This window comes from Lemur catta, chromosome 14 (genome assembly GCF_020740605.2).
Source record: "Lemur catta isolate mLemCat1 chromosome 14, mLemCat1.pri, whole genome shotgun sequence".
Lineage (NCBI taxonomy): Eukaryota > Metazoa > Chordata > Mammalia > Primates > Lemuridae > Lemur > Lemur catta.
In genome coordinates, this window is record NC_059141.1 from 67,893,697 (window position 1) to 67,910,165 (window position 16,469).

A 16,469-nucleotide genomic window follows, 5' to 3' on the forward strand; every position below is an offset into this window, starting at 1 on the left:
GAAGACCAGGTCCCCTGTGGCTCAGCAGGCTGCTCTGTCCACCCGCAGAGCCCACGTGACTGCTGTTGCTCTCTTTTATTTCACCACCATCTTCACATATGTGAGGCCTAAGTCCATCTCCTCTCCGTGGTAAACACTGTCCTCACAGCACCCTGAATCTGATCACTACAGCCCAAGGAATGAAAAGGTGGGGGAGTGGCTGGGTGCAGTGGCCCACGCCGTAATTCTAGCACTCTGGGAGGCTGAGGCAAGAGAATTGCTTGAGCTCAGGGGTTCAAGACCAACATGAGCAAGAGCAAGAACCTGTCTCTACTAAAAATAGAAAAATTAGCTGGGCGTGGTGGTGTGCACCTGTAGTCCCAGCTACTCGGGAAGCTGAGGCAGGAAGAGCGCTTGAGCCCAGGAGTTTGAGGTTGCAGTGAGCTATGATGCCACTGCACTCTACCCAGGATGACAGAGCGAGACTTTGTCTCAAAAAAAAGAAAAAAGAAAAAGAAAAGAAAAGGTGAAGGGGGCAGTGATCAGAGCACTAGGGAGACAGTCTTTGTACTGCTAGGGGTCTCAGGAGCTTTGCTGGTTCATCCTGGATGAAAATACGCACAATACAGGCAAGCCTCATTTTATTGAAGTGCATTTTATTGCAACTTACAGATATTGCATTTTTTTCACAAATTGAAAGCTTGTGGAGAACTCTGGCAAGATGGCCAACTAGAGACATCTCTTGTGGGGTTGCCCCAGTGGGAAGGCAGGATATCAGATAAAGGAGGGGGGAGAAGACTCACAGCTCAGGTATGGATCATGGAGAGAGATGTCTGAGACAGCTGGGATCCCACAGAGAAAACTGCGAAGCTGAGAAGGAAGAAGATAAAGAGGGGAAGATATCAGCGAGGATCAAACCCAGAGAGGCTCAGAGCCCAGTGAAAGGGGAAGGGGAGACTCCCCTCCCCCTCATATGTGCCTCAGTGAACAGCGGCCACTAAATTTACTGAAGGTTTTTCTACCCTCCCCAAGCCCAGGCATGACAGCAAATACGGAATAATGGGGTAAACTAGCAAGCCCCAGGAGTTTGGGCAGTCCACGAGGCCACCCCCCAGGAGAGTGCCATGAGGGGACAGAGCACTGGCTTTCTCCCACCCCAGCACCCTGCAACTGAGAAAGCAGATTGAGCTCGGGCTGACAAGAAGCTGTGACTCCTCTTCCACCCATTACAGCCTCGAGCATAGTCTGAGCAAGTAGTTTGCGAATGGCCACTTCTCTCTAGTGGGTACACATCCCAGGCTGAGGTCTCCACAAAGAGTGAGACCCACACTTCTTCCCCTTGAGGAACTGTGGTGGAACAGGGGTATAGGATTTGGGAACTTCCTGCCCACTGGCCTGTCACAGGGTCACACGCTGGCAGCCGGCAGTTCAGGTAAGCAAGCGGGTCTCAGCGCACCCGAGACTGGAGGTGGGTGCAGAGGGATGGAGGGGAAAAGTCTGGGAGCTGGACTCAGGTGGCAAGGAAGCCCACAAGACATATGCAATGGGGGACTGTATTGGGGTGCTGAGGAACAGGAATCTGGGAGCACACAATACCCCCCACTGGCGAACCACCATATTGGATATGGGTGTGGCATTCTGAGAGGAATAGCCTAGCCCCTGGGTCCATAGCAACCAAACACCATGTACTCAGGTACCCCAGCTGGGCGCTGCAGCCCCTCCCCCCACTCATATACAATAGGGAGTGTGGTTTAAGCCAAGAAGTTCTCGAGTGGCTGTGTCTCTCCAGCAGGTACCTGCCATAGGTTGAGAGCCCCACAGGTGGTGGGACCCACTCCTCTCCCTCTGGGACTGGTAGTAGAAGAGGGGTGCACAACTTTGGACCCCCCTACCTGCCGGCATTTCATGGACACGCACACTAGTGGGTCAGACACACAGACTGCGGTGAGGTTTGAGAGCTGGACTTGCATGGTGGAAGAGCACACGACTAAACTGATGGGAGTGTGCTGTGGGGGTCCAAGGAGTGGCAGTTTGGTGGAGAGCCCACCCCTCCCACAAAAAACTCCCTTACTGGATAAGGGCAGAAAGATCCCAGCCCCAGGGTCTTAGCACTCATTTAGGCCCCTCCCCCATGAAAAGCCTTCCTTGTTTGGAGAGCTTGTCCTGACTCTCATGCCATTGGCTCCCCCTAGTGGCCAGAAAAGCAACTTCTGAGCCACACCCAGGCTTTGCAAAGCCTTTCAGGCAGGCTCCTGCACCTAGCCATGAACTGCATAGCTCCTCCCGTCATCTTAGGGGAACTACAGGATCCCTCCTAAAGCTTGGGGCACTCAAGTATTCCACCAGGGGAACCAGGCTGTACCACAGGCACAAAAGAACATTTCAGCAGCCGGCTGTTTCACACAAACATCAACCAATAACAGGGAGAACAACTCTATGGATCATCATAGGGTTGTCAAACTCAAGCAAATGGGATGTGGCTGATTTGTACTCACAAGTACCTCCCCCGATGTCAGAGATTAAGCTGCAGGACCGAACGCAATTTATACTGCTGGGACGAGGTGACAACAGCAGGACACAAGCAACCCGAGAGGATCATCAAACCTGCTTGATCACCCCATAGGCAACTTGGGACCAGCACACTTCTCCCAGGCATGGTCAGGAACTGATGGTGGGGACAGGCCCGCAAGCCAAGCCCAATATCCCCAGGACTCATCAAGAGGCCAGAAGAGAAGGAATCAGTGAAAGAACTCCAGCAGTATGAAAAATCAGAGCAAAAGGTTACCCCCAAAAGGAAACAACTCTCTATCAATAGATACCAACCAAAATGAAAATATCAAAATGACAGATAAAGAATTCCAAATTTGGATTATAAGGAAGTTCAACAAAATACAAGAGAAAATGAAAACCAACACAAAGAAACAACCCAAACAATATAAGAAATGAATGAAAAATTCACTAAAGAAATCAAATTATTTTAAAAAGTCAAGTAGAACTTCTGGAAATGAAAAATTTATTCAAGGAAATCCAAAACACAGTGGAAAGTTGTAAGAAAAGACTACACCATACAGAAGAAAGAATCTCAGAGCTTGAAGACAACACCTTTGAATTAAACAAGTCAGTCAAAGACATAGAGCAGAGAAATAAGAGGACCAAAAAAAAAAAAAAAAAGCCTACAAGAAATATGGGATTATATAAAGAGTTCAAACATAAGAAGCATAGACAGCCCAGAGGGTGAAGAAGAAAACACACACAGGTTGGAAAAGCTATTTGAGGGAATAATTGAGGAAAACTTCCCTGATCTTGCTAGAAATTTATATATCAAGGTACAAGAAGCTCAAAAATACCTGGGAGATTCATTGCAAAGAGGCAATCACCATGACACATAGTCATCAGACTGGCCAAAGTTAACACAGAGGAGGAACTCCTGCAAGCCATAAGGTGAAAACATCAGGTAACGTACAAAGGAAAACCCATCAGGATAACTGCAGACTTCTCAACTGAGACCATACAAGCCAGAAGCTATCCTCAGCCTTCTTAAACAGAATAATGGCTAGCCTAGAGTTTTCTATCTTGCAAAATTAAGTTTCTTATATGAGGGAGAAATAAAGACTTTTTTTGACAAGCAAACACTGAGGGAATTTGTCAAAACCAGACTGGCCCTGCAGGAAGTACTCAGATCTGTATTATATGTCAATCAGCACAATAGACACCCACCAGTGTAAAAAGCTAAAGCTCAGAGCCCATATATAATAATAGCTCAAGAGGTATAACAAAGCAATAGGGTTCTTTCTACTCAACAGGATGAACAAAAATGCATCCCACTTATCGATTCTTTCAATAAATGTAAATGGCTTGAATTCCCCAAGCAAGAGACATAGGCTGCCTGAATGCATGTAAAAATACAAGCCAAGTACCTACTGTCTCCAGGATACACAGCTAATCCACAAGGACTTATTCAGAATCAAAGTGAAGGAATGGAAAAAAATATTCAATGCAAATGGAAAGCAAAAGAAAGCAGGTGTAGCCATTCTATTGTCAGATAACATAGACTTCAAATCAACAATAGTAAATAAAGACAAAGATGGTCATTATATAATAGTAAAGGGAGCAATTCAACAAGAAGACATAACAGTCCTAAATATTTATGCATCTAACACAGTTGCACCCAGATTCATAAAGCAAACCCTACTAAATCTAAACAAAGTAATAAACAGTAGCATCGTAATAGCTGGGAACATCGACACCCCACTGACAGAACAGGACAGATCTCCAAGCGGAAAACAAACAAAGAAACACTGGACTTAAATGAGACTCTAGAGCAAATGGGCCTAATACACATTACACATTTACAGAACATTCTACCCCAAAACTACTGAATGTATATTTTTCTCATCAACACATGGAATGTTCTCTAAGATTGATCACATCTTAAGCCACAAAACATGTCTCAACAAATTCACAAAAAATAGAAATTATACCATGTACCTTTTCAGACACTAGTGGAATAAAATTAGAAATTAACTCCAACAGAAACACACTCAATTCTACATAAAATCATGGAAATTAGACCACCTACTGCTCAACGATTATTGTGTCAAGGAGGAAATTAATATTCCTCAAACTAAATGACAAAGGGGATACAAGTTATCAAAATCTATGGGATTCATCAAAAGCACTCCTAAGGGGAAAATTCATAGCCATAAATGCCTACATCAAAAAGACAAAAAGATCACAAATCCCCAATCTAATGAATTGTCTCAAGGAACTAGAAAAATAAGAGCAAAGCAAACCCAAACCCAGCAGAAGAAAAGAAATAACTAAGGTCAGATCAGAACTAGATGAAATAAAAAATGAACAGAAATAGATAAAATTAATGAAACAAAAAACTGGTTCTTTGAAAAGATAAACAAAACTGATAGACCTCTCACTAGATTAACCAGAAATAGAAAATAAAGGATCCAGGTCAGGCACAGTGGCTCATGCCTGTAATCCTAGCACTCTGGGAGGCAGAGGTAGGAGAATCACTCTAGGTCAGGAGTTCAAGACCTGCCTGAGCAAGAGCCAGACCCCATCCCTACTAAAAATAGAAAGAAATTATACAGACAGCTAAAAATATATAGAGAAAAAAAAAATTAGCCAGGTATGGTGGTGCATGCCTGTAGTCCCAGCTACTCGGGAGACTGAGGCAGGAGGATCGCTTAAGGCCAGGAGTTTGAGGTTGCTGTGAGCTAGGCTGATGCCACGGTACTCTAGCCTGGGCAACAGAGCGAGACTCTGTCTCAAAAAAAAAAAAAAAAGAAAGAAAGAAAGAAAGAAAGAAAAGAAAGGATCCCAATAAACTCAATCAGAAATGAAAAAGGAGATATTATTACAACTGATACCACAGAAATACAAAATATCATCTATGAATACTATAAAAATCTCTATGCACATAAACTCAAAAACGTTGAGGAAATGGATAAATTCCTGGAAACACACAACCTACCAAGGCTCAATCAGGAAGAAATAGAACTCCTGCACAGACCAATAATGAGCAATGAAATCAAAGAAGCAATAAAAAATCTTCCAACAAAAAATAATCCCAGACAAGATGGTTTTGCAGCCAAATTTTGTCAGACCTACAAAGAAGAATTGGTACCCTTACTGCAGAAGTTATTTTATAAGATTGAGAAGGAAGGAATCCTCCCCAACTTATTCTATGAGGCCAGTATCACCTTGATACCAAAGCCAGGAAAGAACACAACAAAAAAAGTAACTGAAGACCAATTTCCTTATGAATGTAGATGCAACACATCTCAACAAAATTCTAGCAAACTGAATTTAGCAGCACGTCAAAAATATAATCCACCACAACCAAGTGGGCTTCATCCCAGGGATGCAATGATGGTTCAACATACACAAATCCATTGATGTGATTCACTACATAAACAGAAGCAAAAACAAAGATCATATGATCATTTTGATAGATGCAGAAAAAGCATTCAACAAAATTCAGCACATTTTCATAATAAAAACTCTTAACAAAATATGCATAGATGGAACTTATCTCAAAATTATAAGAGCCATATATGACAATCTGACAGCCAACATCATACTGAATGGGGAAAAGTTAAAAGCATTTCCACTTAGAACTGGAACAAGACAAGGATGCCCATGGCCACCACTTCTACTCAACATAGTGCTGGAAGTCCTAGCCAGAGCAATCAGGCAAGAGAAGGAAATTAAAAGTATCCAAGTGGGAAAAGAGGATGTCAAACTATTGCTCTTTGCTGATGATATGATCTTATATCTAGAAAACCCCATAGATTCTGCCAAGAGACTCCAGAAATTGATAAACAAATTCAGCGAAGTTTCAGATTACGAAAGCAGTGTACACAAATCAGGAGCATTCCTATACACCAGCAACAGTCAAGCTGAGAATCAAATCAAAGGCTCAATAATTTTCACAATAGATACAAACAAAATAAAATACCTAGGAATATATTTAACCAAGGAGGTGAAAGATCTCTATAAAGAGAACTACAAATCATTGAGGAAGGAAACTGCAGATGATATAAACAAGTGGAAAACATATCATGCTCATGGATCAGCAGAATCAACATTGTTAAAATATCCATACTACCCAAAGTGATTTACAGATTGAATGTGATCCTCATCAAAATACCAATGTCATTTTTCACACATCTAGAAAAAATAATTCTATACTTTGTTTGGAACCTGAAAAGAGCCCCAATAGCCAAAGCAAGCTTAAGCAAAAAGAACAAATCTGGAGGCATTACGTTGCCAGACTTTAAGCTATACTACAAGGCTATAGTAACCAAAACAGCATGGTACTGGCACAAAAATACAGGCATAGACCAATGGAACAGAGAACCCAGATATAAAACCATACACATATTGCCATATGATCTTTGACAAAACAGACAACAATATACACTAGGGAAAAGAATCCCTATTCAATGGGTGGTGCTGAGAAAATTAGATAGCCACATGTAGAAGATTGAAACAGGATCCATATCTCTCACCATTCACTAAAATTAATTCAAGGTGGATAACTGACTTAAACCTAAGACATAAAACCATAAGAATTCTAGAAGAAAATGTTGGAAAAACTCTTACAGATATCAGCCTAGGCAAAGAATTTGTGGCTAAGACTCCAATGGCAATCACAGCAACAATATAAATAAATAAATGGTAGTTGATTAAATTAGAAGTCTTCTGAATAGCCAAGGAAATAATCAACAGAGTGAATAGATAATCTACAGAATGGGAGAAAATATCCTCATTCTGAATGTACAATAAAGGGCTAATAACCAGAATCTACAAAGAACTTAAGCAAATCAGCAAGAAAAAAATCAAACAACCCCATTAAAAAGTGGGCAAAAGACATAAACAGAAGCTTTTCAAAAGAAGATAGACTAATGGCCAATAAACATATGAAAAAATGCTCAACATCACTAATCATCAGGAAAATGCAAATGAAAACCACAATGAAATATCACATAACTTCAATGAGAATGGCTTTTATCAAATAATCCCAAAACAACAGATGCTGGCATGGATCCAGAGAGAAAGGAACACTTACACACTGTTGGTGGGACTGCAAACTAGTACAATCTCTATGGAAAACAGTATGGAGATTCCTCAAAGAACTACAAGTAGACCTACCATTTCATCCAGCAATGCCACTACTGGATATTTACCAAAGGAAAAAAAAAGTCATTTTATCAAAAACACATTTACACTCTAATGTTTATACTAGCACAATTCAAAATTGCAAAGATGCAGAATCAACAAAGGTGCTCATGAATTCATGAGTGAATCAATAAATATGGTATATGTATACCATGGAGTTCTACTCAGCCATAAAAAATGAATTAATACCTTTTATAATAATCTGGATGGGACTAGAGACCATTCCCCTTAGTGAAGTATAACAACAATGGAAAAACAAATATTACATGTACTCCCTATTAAATTGGAAATAACCAAACAGCACTCATGTGCACAGATGGAAGTAAAACTTAATGGAAATCAAGCAGATGGGAGTGGGGAGGAGAGGATGGGTGAAATCAAACCTAACATGTACAATGTATACTATCTGGGTGATAGGCACACTTATAACTTTGTCTCAAGCAGTACAAAAGCAATCCATGTAACCAGAACATTTGTACTCCTGTAGTATTCTGAAAATTAAAAACAAAAACAAATTGAAAGTTGTGGCAACTCCACATTGAGCAAGTCTATTGGTGCCATTTTCCCAACAGCATGTGCTTGCTTCATGTCTCTGTATCACATTTTGGTAATTCTTATAATATTTCAAAATTCTCCATTATATCTGATCTGTGATCAGTGATCTTTGATGTTACTATTGTAACTGTTTGGGGCACTACAAATTGCACCCATATAAGATGGCAAACAATCGATAAATGTCGTTGGTGTTCTGACTGTTCCACTGACAGACCATTACCCATCTCTCTCCATCTCCTCAGGCCTCCCTATTCCCTGAGACACAATAATGTTAAAATTAATAGCCCTACAATGGTCTCTAAGTGTCCAAGTGAAAGGAAGAGTTGCACAGCTCTAACTTTGAATCAAAAACTATAAATGATTAAGCTTAGTGAGGAAGGCATGTTGAAAGCCAAGACAGGCCAAAAGCTAGATCTCTTGTGCCAAACAGTTGGCCAAGCTGTGAATGCAAAGGAAAAGTTCTTCAAGGAAATTAGAAGTGCTACCACAGTGAACACACAAAGGAAACAGACTTATTGCTGATATGGAGAAAGTTTTGGTGATTTGTATAAAAGATCAAACCACCCACAACATTCCCTTAAGCCAAATCCTATTACAGAGCAAAACCCTAACTCTCTTCAATTCTGCAAAGGCTGACAAAAGCTTTCGTAGTGAGAAAGCAGTGAGAAAGCTACAGAGGAAAAGTTGGAACCAGAAGAAGTTGGTTCATGAGGATTAAGGAAAGAATCCATCTCCATAACATAAACGTGCAAGGTGAAGCAGCAAGTGCTGATATAGAAGCTGCAGCAAGTTATCCAGAAAAATCTGGCTAAGATAGTTGATGAAGATGGCTACACTAGACAACGGAGTTTCAATGTAAATGAAACAAGCTTCTATTGGAAGAAGATACCATCTAGGACTTTCATAGCTAGAAAGAAGTTAATGCCTGCCTTCAAAGCTTCAAAGGACAGACTGACTTTCTTGTTAGGGACTAATGCAACTGGTAACTTGAAGTTGAAGCCAATGTTCATTTACCTTCCCCAAAATCCTAGGGTTCTTAATAATTATTCTATATCTACTCTGCCTGTGCTCTCCCAGTGGAACAACAAAGCCTGGATGACAGCACATCTGTTCACGGCAGGGTTTAATACATATTTTAAGCCCCTGTTAAGACCTACTGCTCAGGAAAAAAGATTCCTTTCAAAATATTACTGCTCATTGACAATGTAACTAGTCAATCAAGAACTCTGATGGTAACATACAAAAAAATTAATGCTGTGTTCATGCCTGCTAAGACAACATCCATTTCACAGCCCATGGTTCAAGGAGTAATTTCGATTTTCAATTCTTATTAAGAAATATATTTCATAAAGCTATAGCTGCCATTGATAGTGATTACTCTAATGGATCTGAGCAAACTAGATTGAAAACCTCTGGAAAGGATTCACCATTTTAGATGCCATTAAGAACACTCATGATTCATGGGAGCAGGTCAAAATATCAACATTAACAGGAGTCTGGAAGAAGTTGATTCCAACCCTGCTGGATGACTTTCAGGGGTTCAAGACTTCAGTGGAAGAAGTCACTATAGATGTGGTGGAAACAGCAAGAACTAGAATTAGAACTGGAGTCTGAATATGTGCCTGAATTCCTGAAATCTCATAATAAAATTTGAGTGTATGAGTGGTAGCTTCTTATGGATAAGCAAAGAAAGTGTTTCTTAAAAAGGAATCTACTCCTGGTGAAGATGCTGTGAACATTGAGAACAAAGGATTTATTAATAGAATATTACACAAACGTACTTAATAAAGCAGCAGCAGGGTTTGAGAGGATTCACTCCAATTTTGAAAGAAGTTCTACCATGGTAAAAAGCTGTCAAACACCATCACATGCTACAGAGAAAGATTTCATGAAAGGAAGAGTTAATTTATGGGGCAAACTTCATTGTTGTTTTGTTTTAAGAAATTGTCACAGCCACCCCAACCTTCAGCAACCACCACCCTAATCAGTCATAAGCCACCAACATCAAGGCAAGACCTTCCATCAGCAAAACAATTACAACTCTCTGAAGGCTCAGAGGATCATTAGCATTTTTTCGCAATAAAATATTTTTAGTTAAGGTGTGTATACTGTTTTTTAGATATAATGCTATTGCACACTTAATAGACTAATGGTAAAGTGTAAATATAACTTTTATATGCACTGGGAAAGCATAAAAATTGTGTGATTCACTTTATTGTGATATTCACTTTATTGCAGCAGTCTGGAACCAAACCCGCAGTATTTCTGAGGTATGTCTGTACATAAACTTAACAAAAGACTTATATAATACATAAGAATACTTACAACTAGACAATAATAACATAAACTAATTTCGTTTTTTTAAACAGGGGCTAAATAGTCACCTCACAAAGGAAGATGTATGAATGTTCAATAAGCACATGAGAGTGATCAAAGTAATTAGTCAAAAAGGAAATGCAAATTAAAACCATTATGGCATCCTACTATATACCCACCTGCATGGCTAAAATTTAAAAGATTAACACCAAATATTGGTGACAGTTTAGAGCTACCAGTGTTCTCATTAACTGATGGTGTGGTATAAAATGTGAAACCACTTTAGATAAAAGTATGGCAGTTTCTTATAAAAATAAACACACTTGGCCAGGTACGGTGGCTCATGCCTGTAATCCTAACACTCTGGAAGGCTGAGGCAGGAGGATCACTTGAGCTCAGGAGTTTGAGACTAGCCTGAGCAGGAGCAAAATCCCGTCTCTATTAAAAATAGAAAAATTAGCCAGGCCTACAGGTGTGTGCCTGTAATCCCAGCTACTCGGGAGGCTGAGGCAGGAGGATTGCTTAAGCCCAGGAGTTTGAGGTTGCTGTGAGCTAGGCTGATGCTGCAGTACTCTACTCAGGGCAACAGAGTGAGACTCTGTCTCATAAATAAACAAACAAACAAATACACTTATTCGATGGCCCTGGAATTCCACTCATGGATATCCACTCAAGAGAAACAAAAATAAATAGTTACAAAAAGTCTTGGAATACAAGGTTTATAGCTTTATTCATAGCAACCAAAAACTAAAAACAACCGTGGTGTCTGTAAGTAAGAGAATGGATGTATTAGTTCCCTATCGCTGCTACAACAAATTACCACTAACTTAGAGGCTTAAAAACAATACCTATTTATTATCTCACCTTTTCTGTAGGTCAGAAGTCCAGACTCAGCATGGCTCATCTGGGTTCTCTTCTATTGGTCTCACAAGGCTGCAGTCAGGCTGTTGGCTGGCCATCAGTTCCATATGGAGCACAGGTCCTCTTCTAAGTCCACTGTTTGTTGGCAGAATTTCATTTCTTTCTCATGTATCTTTAAGCCAGCAATGGTGGATCAAGTCCTTCTCATGTTTTGAATCTTTCTGCTTTTAGGAGTTCGTGTAATTATATTGGGCCCACCCAGATAATCTAAGCTAATCTCCCTATTTTAAGGTCAATTTACTAGTGACTTTAATTACATCCATAAAGTCCCTTTTACACCATAATGTAACATACTCATGGATGTAACACCAGGGGCAAAAGCCATGGCAGCCAAAATTATGCCTAACACAACAGATAAACACTATGGTATATTAATATTGTAGAATATTACTCAGCAGAAGGAAAGGAGAGAGGGAGGAAGGCAGGCAGGCAGGCAGGCAGGAACTATTGATACATATCACAATACGCATGAATATCAAACATTATGCTAAATGAAAGAAATCTTACACAAAACAGTACATAGGTAATGGGATTCCATGTACGGCAAGTTCTATAATAGGAAAAACTACCTTATTGAGGAAAAAATCAGAATCCTGATTGTTCCTGAATGAAAGAGGGAATTTTCTGGGGTAACAGTAATTTTTGTATCTTTTTTTTTTTTTTTTTTTTTTGAGACAGAGTCTCACTCTGTTGCCCAGGCTAGAGTGAGTGCCGTGGCGTCAGCCTAGCTCACAGCAACCTCAAACTCCTGGGCTTAAGCAATCCTACTGCCTCAGCCTCCCGAGTAGCTGGGACTACAGGCATGCGCCACCATGCCCGGCTAATTTTTTCTATATATATTTTTAGTTGTCCAGATAATTTCTTTCTATTTTTAGTAGAGATGGGGTCTCGCTCAGGCTGGTCTCGAACGCCTGACCTCGAGCGATCCACCTGCCTTGGCCTCCCAGAGGGCTAGGATTACAGGCGTGAGCCACCGCACCCAGCCTAATTTTTGTGTCTTGATAGAGGTTTGGGTCACGCAGGTGTATGTATTTGTCAGAACTTAATGAATAGTACACTTAAGATTTGCGCATTTCAATCTACTTAATATTAAAAATTTTAAAAAAGACCTCAAATGCTAAATTCTAGTTAACATTATGCATTTGGGTGGGAGTGTACTGTCATGTACAGCTGATTCTGACATGTACCAAAAGAAGATGAGCTGATGGATGGAAAGATGGTTAGATGTGTGATGATGAGATAAAATATATGATAAAATTTATTTGTATAATTTTTATGATATTTCATGTTGACTACCTCTTACAACCTTTCTGTAGGTTTGAAATTCTTTATAATCAGATGTGGAAAAATACATTATTTTCTTTTGATCCTTTCCATATCTTTTCTTTCTTTCTTTTTGTTTTTTATTTTTTGAGACAGAGTCTCTGTCTGTCACCCAGGCTAGAGTGCAGTGATGTCACTGTAGCTCACTGCAACCTCTAACACCTAGGGTCAAGGGATCCTCCTGCCTCAGCCCGCTGAGTAGCTGGGATTACAGGTGCACACTATGGCACCCGGCTAATTTTTCTACTGTTAATAGAGATCAGGTCTCACTCTTGCTCAGGCTGGTCTCAAAATCTTGATCCCAAGTGATCCTCCCACCTCAACCTCCCAAAGTGCTAGGATTACAGGCATGAGCCACCACGCCTGGCCTTCGGTTTCTCATTCTGTTACCTTTTGGCTTCCATGGTTTCTGGAATCACTATTCAGAATCAGTTGTGCTCTTTCAAAGATAGTATCTCACCCTCTCAATTTCTGACTACTCTTAAGATTTTCTGTTTTTCAGCAATTTTATTATGAGGTGCCTAGGTATGATTTGCTCTGTACTTATTTGTGCTTAAATTTCATAGTAACCTGTGTCTTGTCTTTTCTTTTTTTATTTTAACCCCAGCACTAGAACCTGTAGCTTTTCTTTCAAAAATTTGGAAAAATTTATTGGGCACTATTTTCTAAAAATTCTTTGTCCCATTCTCTTGCCTATATCCCTTTGTGAAATCAAAGTTACATGTGTTAGACCTTTTCACTCTGTTCCATGTCTCATTATACTCTTTTATATTTCCCATTATTTTTCATCTCTGTTCTTGTTGTTTTATTCTGACCTATCTTCCAGTTCTCTGATTCTTTCTTTATCTGTGAGGAACACATTCATTAACCTAACAGTGCAAGAACTAAAAAACCAACAACAAACCAAACACAAAATTAGTAGAAGGAAAGAAATAATAAAAATTAGAGCAGAACTAAATGAAATAAAGACTAAAAAAATACAAAGGATCCATGAAACAAAAAATTACTTTTTTGAAAAGACAGAAAAAATTGATAAACCACTAGCTAGACTAACCAAGAAGAAAGTAGAGAGGACCCAATAAACTAAATCAGAAATGAAAGAGGAGTCATTACAGTTGATACCACAGAAATACAAAAGATCACCAGAGACTATTATGAACTATACACTAACAAATTGGGAAAACTAGGGGAAATAGATAAATTCCCTGACACATACAACCTACCAAGATTGAACCAGGAAGAAACAGAAAACCTGAACAAACCAATAATGAGGAATAATAAAAAGTCTCCCATCAAAGAAAATCCCAGCACCAGATGGCTTTATTGCTGAATTCTACCAAACTTATAAAGAAGAACTAATACCAGTTCCTCTCAAAGTATGCCAAAAAAATTAAAGAGGAGAGAATTCTTCCTAACTCAGGCTATAAGGCCAGCATTACCCTAATACCAAAACCAGGCAGGGGCACAGAAAAAGAAAACTACAAGCCAATATCCCTGATGAAGATAGATGCAAAAATCCTCAACAAATACTGGTAAACCAAATCCAACAGTACATCAAAAAGATAATAAACCATGATGAAGTGTAATACATCAGTATGCAAGGACAGTGCAGGGATTAATCTCCAGGGCAGTGGGGATGGACCCACAGGCCAGATCCCATACCCCCAGGTATCAATCACATTGCCTGGGGGCACAGAGGGGATATTTGTGAATTAGTCTTGGGAGGTATGAGTGCCTACAGGGGCAGATCACGGGGGAGAGTGCAGTGTGGGTCCTAGCTGAGGCACGCTCACAGGGCACCCCTCCTCCCACAGGAGGGCCACACTCCCAGCTCAGGCCAAGATCCTGGGCAGGGAACCTCCTGGCCCTCATCACAGTTGTAGGGGAGCTTGACTGGCTTGAGGTCCTGCCTGCCGGCAGAGGCCCAAGAGAAACCACAGAATAGGTGACGGTGGAAAGAAGTGAAGCCTGCTCCAGACTACTGGATTGTGGGTCTCAGATAGCCCCACCTCCACATACAGACTTTCTGGTTAAGTGGGGCCACTTCAACCCCTCCCTGACAACTGAAGCAGATCCCTTGACAGCATTTGTGTAGCATGAAGGCAGGCTCACCCAACCCTGCCCTACCCAGCCTCACTCCCCTGCCCACCTCTGCTGTGGTGGAAAATAAGGACACACCTTATTCCAGGGTCCCACTCACTACCTGGGTCATTTGAGTGCTTCTCCAGAGGAACTAGACTGGTCGCAGGACCCAATAACAACATTGCTTGCCTGTTCCTTCTGGCAAACACCACCAACTAACAGGGAGATCAATTTGCATGCCCTTTACAGTATTTACTGACTCAATCATACATCATACAGGGCTCAGTTGATTCTCACCCACAAGGACCACCGACTGACTCAGAGATTAAACTGGGTTTGTCATAAACTAAGCAAAAGAAAATCCAAAAGTAAGAAACAACAGCTGCTCCAGATGAGAAGGAATCAGCAAATGAACTCCAGAAGTATGAAGAATCAGAGCAAAAGGACACCATCAAAAGGGAACACCAGCTCTCTAACAATGGATAACAACCAAAATCAGAATACTGAAATGACAGATGAAGAATTTTGAACATGGATTGTAAGGAAGCCAATGAAATACAACAGAAAATACAAACCCAACACAAAGAAACCACACAAACACTGCAGGAAATGAATGAAAAATTCACTAAAACATTATATACCCAGAAGAACAAAAGTCATTCTATAACAAAGACACCTGTACCCGAATGTTTATAGCAGCACAATTCACAATCGCAAAGATGTGGAAACAACCCAAGTGCCCATCAATCCACGAATGGATTAGTAAACTGTGGTATATGTATACCATGGAGTATTACTCAGCTATAAGAAATAACGATGATACGACATCTCTTTGGTTCTCCTGGAGAGAGTTGGAACCAATTATATTAAGTGAAGTATCCAAAGAATGGAAAAACAAGCATCACATGTACTCACCAGAAAACTGGTTTCCCTGATCATCACCTAAATGCACATCGGGGAAGGATACCAATTGGATATCAGACTGAGACGGGGGGGTGGGGGGAGGGGATGGATGTATGCCTACATGATGAGTGCGTTGTGCACCATCTGGGGAATGGTCATGCTTGAAGGTGCTGACTCGGAGAGGTGTGGGGGGGGAGGGGATGGAGGTATGACTACATGGTGAGTGCCAGGCGCACTGTCTGGAGAATGGACACGCCTGAGGCTCTGACTCAGGGGGATGGGCGGGACACGGACAATGTATATAACCTGAGCTTTTGTACCCCCATGAAGAGCTGAAATATAAAATAAAAATTAAAAAAAAAAGAAAAATCAAACAGAAGTTTTGGAAATGAAAATTTTATTCAAGGATATACAAAACATAGTAGAGAGCCTTAAGAATAGGTTACATCAGGCAGAATAAATAATCTGAGAGCTTGAAGACAACTCCTTTGAATTAAATAAGTCAGTCAAAGAAATAGACCAGAGAAATAAGAGGAATGAAAAAAGGCTACAAGAAATATGGGACTATGAAAAGAGGCCAAAATAAGAATCATAAGCATCCATGATGGTGAAGAAGAAAATACACAATGGTTGGAAAATCTATATGAGGGAATAATTGAGGCAAATTTCCCTGGCTTTGCTAGAAATCTACA

The 16,469-nt window shown here is 40.5% G+C and overlaps 1 long non-coding RNA gene across 1 annotated transcript; it reads right to left on the bottom strand.

Moving 5' to 3' along the window:
- Positions 1-603: 603 nt before the first annotated feature.
- Positions 604-11,878, bottom strand: LOC123650052. Its single transcript, XR_006739241.1, has 2 exons — positions 11,413-11,878; positions 604-849 (listed from the first exon to the last, which is right to left on the bottom strand). It is a non-coding gene; the product is annotated as an uncharacterized LOC123650052 (long non-coding RNA).
- Positions 11,879-16,469: the final 4,591 nt, after the last annotated feature.